This window comes from Pistacia vera, unplaced genomic scaffold, assembly GCF_008641045.1.
Source record: "Pistacia vera cultivar Batoury unplaced genomic scaffold, PisVer_v2 Contig270, whole genome shotgun sequence".
Taxonomy (NCBI): Eukaryota; Viridiplantae; Streptophyta; class Magnoliopsida; order Sapindales; family Anacardiaceae; genus Pistacia; species Pistacia vera.
The window spans coordinates 401779-407778 of NW_022196080.1; the positions used below are offsets into that span (position 1 = coordinate 401779).

The following is a 6000-nucleotide window of genomic DNA, read 5'->3' on the forward strand; positions in this document are numbered from 1 at the left end:
CCCGTAATCAAATATAAACGACAAGAGCCATCTCTAAATTAGGCCTTCGCCATTTTCACACCCCCAAAAAAAAACAAAAATGACACTACACACTAATTATTTATACTTAGAAACTGCTTTGACTTGATGGTGTAATTCAGGTAGAGAATGTAGGCCACTGAAATTTGGCCGAAGGACCAACCGGGGACAACATTGTTAGATACCAGAGTGCGGCCGTCGCTCGTTGTAACCTTAAAGGAGAGGCTTTGTCCATTGAGATTAGGTTGCTTTGCCAATTTTGACCCCAGTTTCTCGACATGGGTTGCCAACCAGTTTTTGACCCTTTAATGGAAACAGCATGAACACCCCAGCACCTCCAACATTTGTTATCAGGACTAAATTGAAGTAAGAATGGCCGTTGATTGTGAACCGGTGCCTCCCTTCTTGCATGGTACCCTGCATTATAAATTAACAATTAGCAAATATATATATAAAATGAGTTGTTACAACGTTCAAAATGGTGACCTTCTATAGGCCACGGGTACTATTCCAGCTCTGTATTGAGCAATTCGTTGAAAGACAGGCTGAGAGAGGTCAAAATGTTGCTGGGGAGGGTTACACCAGCACCGGCATGTTAGGGAGGGCATTGTTTGGTGGACAGAAGTTAGTGGCAGTGACCACAATTGAGCCAGGGAGGCACCACTTAGGATCACTGGCGCACCTAATCTGGAAACAAGCTCCACAGCTCAACCCGTTGTTGAAAAGTGCAGTGCTCAGAGCCGCGTGTTTGTTCCATATCCCTGGCTGTATAGATTCCCATACCCCACAGCCCCACCTGCAAAAGCCCGTCAACAATTTAATTTCTTTCAGAATTTTTATCAAACGGGGTTATATTTAGGTGCACTACAAATATGTAACTTACCCATTGTACCAGAGGCATCACCCCACCATAAAAAGTGGCATGAGCATTACTCCATCCCTCGCCATTCCCATAAACAGATGATACTAAAGAAAGTAAACCCACCAAGGCAGCTCAAGAAGTGCCTGATCCTGCACAAAAGAAGCACCCTTAAGACTTAAGCTCAAGGCATCAAAAAGAGGGAAAGAGATATTGTATACCTTATGAAAGACAAATTGATTAAATTATGAAAGACAAACTTTTAGCGGGCCGGCGTTTGTTTGTAATATTAGAGATCCTAGCGCCAAGAGGTCGAGGTTATGGTACTTGTGAGTGTGGAATAGCTGGTAAGGTGGGGGGAATATATAGATGTTTGAAGAGGCAAAAAGGAACTCCCTGGGCAACGTCACGACCAGCTGACAATATTGAGCTGTGGGGACCTTAAACAGCCAGGTGCAGCGGTCTGTGTAAGGAACCGAAGCCACTTTTCTTCAAACCACGTGGTTTTGAACTTGTCTGTGTGTTGTTGAGGGTGTTAGGAACAGGAATTCATCACCTACATTCAAAGATTCCACTCTTAAGGTTAGAAAAAGTTAAGTGGTTTTGCTTTCTGCAGGTTAGCTAACCCACAACTGGGCAGCAGCGACCGTTTCCCTGTTTTACTTTCACTCCTTTCGCCACATAGAACTAGACCTTTTCTTTCTCATCGGCTCTTTTTATTTTTACTTGTCCATGCTTAGACACTTTCTATTGTAGAAATATTTATATGGGACAATTTAGATCATCACATTCCGTGATGAGATTATCCATTATCCAATAATTAATATTTATTAAATTTTTCTTTCATTCACCTATTACTGTGATTTAAGAATAACATTCATTATCGTTCGTCAATGATTATCATAAGAAGAGATATTTTTCAAGATTAAGCATAAATATCTTGTTTTTTTGGACTGTCTTACACGTGCTGTTTTCTGTAAAAAAAATTCTCAATTTTCATAAGTGAGTTACTTAAAAGATTATTAAGGTGAAGTTAGTTGATCATTGACTATAATTATCTCAACATAGAAAAGAGAGACCATAATTACTTTCTTAAGGGAAAAAAAAAATCTCCCTTTTCATTTTCTTCCAAGTAGTCATTTTAATGTCGAGGTGGATAATAAGACATAGAAAGTTGAAAATCCTGGGCTTGAAGTGCACACTGCATTGAATTTCCATTACTGCAGATGACCAAACCAGCTTGGGTCCAATCCAGCAGCATGTTTGGAACCGACCAATTTACGAGATGCTGATCATAATGTTAAGTTCTTGTAGAGCCATCAATTAGACTTGAAATTAAACAGTGTGCAGTGTGAAATGTGAAGGTATCTTTAATGGCAAATTTGACTGACTCCTATATTATGGTTCATCATTCAAGTTTATCTGAGGAGCTGCAGAAAGGTTGAGAGTGGTAAAGAATAAAGATGTAGAGAGAATGAACACCAACACGTGGGTGATGTAGAAGATGATGTAGAAGTTGTTACATTGATAAGACCAAGAACACAAACTAACAATGGATCATTACTATACAGATCTATTGCCCTCGGCATGTGGATATTATGATGATTAGAAAAACGAGAAGCCTTGCATCCATTTCAATACTATACATATTTCCCTTTATTAGTTGCTTTTTCAGTACCGTCTTTCACCATTACCACTTCATCTTCATTTCACGGCTTTCTTGTTTTTTTTTATACCATGTTCGTTTCATTACCACATTAAATTATTTTTCAGTATAACATTGTCATCTCGGCGGCATAATGCAGTTGAATGTAATAAAAAATAAAGGTCAGTCACACCAAAAACAATGCTGCAGTTTTCATTTTGATTTTCCATTTTATGATGGAGATTGGATTCTAAAAATTATGTGAGAAAAAGTTGATGGTAGAATGGAGACTGGGGTGGGGTAGACAGGTAAGCAAGTAGAAGTGGCTTGAAGAGATAGCAACGTAGCATTGCACTTTACTCGTAATCTTTGGATTCTTTATTGGTCCGAAAACTATCTAGGGTTTGTGTGTGTTTACTTGGTGTTACTTTTTCTTTCAACTGGAAATCAGAAAAACCAAAACCTGAAAGTGAAAAACAACCTAGAAAAGTACTTTAAATGGGCCCATTTTCTTGTTCTTTTAGTTTAACTCATGATCCTCCATGACACACAAAACAAAAAATGAAGATAGGGGACATCGATCCCGAACCTCTCGCGTGCTAAGTGAGCCCACATTCCCATGTTCAGCAAAAATTTGATTGTAATTTGAACAGTTGAAGTGAATGTTACTTTGTATTTGAAGGGCTATGATTTATGGGTAATTCTCAGTGTTCCATGAATGAGAAGAAAGTGGTATGGTTACGGGATTAGTCTACATTTCTTATCCATAAAGGTTGGTGATGACAAAGTTAATAAATATTCAAATTAATTAGGCTCTACTGTCTCTTGATTTGATCGACAGCTGCATGCTAAAGTTGAAGAATCTAAGAAAAGATGTTTAGGTATTGAACCATTGATTTAACAGATTGAATGGTTGAAAATGAAAGAAAAGACAATGGTTAATTAGGGTTAATTAAGTTATAATAATACATACCATTTTATTGAATAAATAGATGCCACAGCAGCAACTAGTTTATAATCGTATTTAATTCAATGTCTAGAGAATATAAGTCATTTGATCATAATCATCATGTTCTAAAAGAAATAAATTAGCTTAATATACAAGTGTGAATGCACAGACAACATTTCTAAGCTTGCAAATACTCCCTCGTTTTTATATAAGTGTCGTTTTGAGGATAATAATTTGTTTCAAAATAAGCGACGTTTATTTTTCAATGATCCACTTCTTCATTCTCAGTCTTCCCTCATCTCCTCTCTCAACCTTTTCTCTACCCTACCCCATCCTCTCTCCTTTTATCTTCCCTTCCCCTCATCTCTCTCTTCACAATTTGTCTCTCTCTTAATTAATATTTCACTGTCTCACACACGTTTGCAAAGTGAGAAACAAATTTTTCACCGAAAAAGTCAATTCTCTGCACACTTTTTTATTCCTTAAAAACTGTGTAAAAACTCAAAATGACACTTATATAGAAACGAGGGAGTAATTAATATAAACATAGATTATAAATTACTTTTTATATATGCTTTTGAAATTGAAAGTGAAACCTGAAAGAAACCCACATTTTATCTTTCTTGATGTAATTCTAATTAAGTTAGCTTTAATTAATAATATATATGGCAAACATTATATTGAATATCGTCCCAATCTTTTTGTCACCTCTATAGTATATGTGAATGTTTTCACAGTTTAATGTAAATCAACCAATTCGATCTTCTAATAATAATTAAATGACTTTTGAACCATAACAAGATTCTATAAAGATTGTGGTCTGACATATTGACAAAGACATGAGTGTGATTAGACTGAATTTGGAATTCTAGCTCCTAGTTAAATTAACATTTGAAGGTGTGTCGCAAGAGGCGTTTATTATGTAAATTAAAATACATTATCTTAAAGATATACATAACAGATATCAAATGATCATATAACATATCAGAAGACTATCTAAACTATATGTATCGTCAAAAAGGCATTTATTTATTTATGAGAAGTGGAAGAAAACAAAGGAAAATAAGCAACAAAAATTGGTGATAAATTTACAAACCGGGAGAAATGATATTGGCATTGGCATGCGACACGTTAGAGATATCAATTCAATTCTTAATTCAACTTCAGCCTCGGCGAAACACCGCAGCAGGTAGTGGTTGCTTCATCATTAAGCAAAGCCGGACTCAGTTTTGCTTCACATAAACCTCTGAATAAAATTAATACCCATTTGGAAATAATACTAATACAGTAGTACTACTGTAACGGCTTTTTTGTTGTATATATTATAATTTATGGAGAGAGGGTCCGCCCCATGTGATTGAGTTGAGAGGTGTAAGGAGTTGTCTTCCTCCACGGCTGCCGTAAAGGATCCACTTGAAAAATAAAGATGACAAGTGTAATGTTTTTTCTATGAAAAAGTTGGGAAATATATCCATGCATGCATGGAATGGAATGGAAGGAGTCAGGTTTATCATTTGTAATAAGCTCCTAATTTACGTAAGAGATTAGATGGTGCGATGAAATGATATGAGGATAAGGAGTATATGTCAACTTGTTGTGTTATTATCTTCAGCTTTGGCTACAAGAAAACAACTTTCATTTAATATTAAGTTGAAGACTTTTTTCGAATAGAGAAATATCTAATTCAATTAAATTGACACCTTGAAATACAGATGAAGACAAATACAAATAACATGAATGATATGAAATTGAAGCATTCCAAATTAGAATGATCTACTTGATGTTCATCTTCATTCATTCATAAATTAACTGCTTGATGGCGGTATACATGAAGTGACTTGGCACAACATTAACTTATAATACATGAGTGGTTATGTTTTAGCCTCATAAAATAAATAATTTATTTTTAAAAAGATTTTAGATTATATATCAATTTTCAGATTGGCCTTCTCTGTTTGTACTTGCGCTTTTTTCTTAGATTCAAACATTTGTTTCTTACAAAAGAATACATATCTTCTTAAAATCATCTTACAAAGAGAATATTGTATGGGCCAAAAACACTATATTGGACGAAATAAATATATTACGATTCAATGTCTTAACCCAATTCTAATTGAGCCCACGCTTAAATCCACATGTGAACTGACACTCCATGTGTTGGTTTCTACAAGTTACACTAAATCGAGTTCCAATCCATTAGCTCACAACAGTTCTAAAATAGAATCAAAATCCTATTTACTTTCACTTCCGTCAAGATCTAAAAATACTTGAATTGTTAAACCTAATGCAAGATATACTCCTTCATAAATGAGATTCCTAACCAAGTAGGACTCGAATTTTATAGGACTCCAACTCTTTGGTCACTATATAAACATTGGTCAAACCTCTCATTATTCATTCAAAAATCACCCATAGTTTTAGTTCCTAAATTCTTGCTCCCAAGAATCTATGTTTCTCTATCGTAAAGCTTAGTTTGACCAACTTACCACCGTCAGCCACCGCAAAGCCGTGCTCCGACCCGCTTGTGTT

The 6000-nt window shown here is 35.6% G+C and overlaps 1 pseudogene; it reads right to left on the bottom strand.

Annotated features, from left to right (window-relative positions):
• Positions 1 to 92: 92 nt before the first annotated feature.
• Positions 93 to 2568, bottom strand: LOC116133511 (annotated as a pseudogene).
• Positions 2569 to 6000: the final 3432 nt, after the last annotated feature.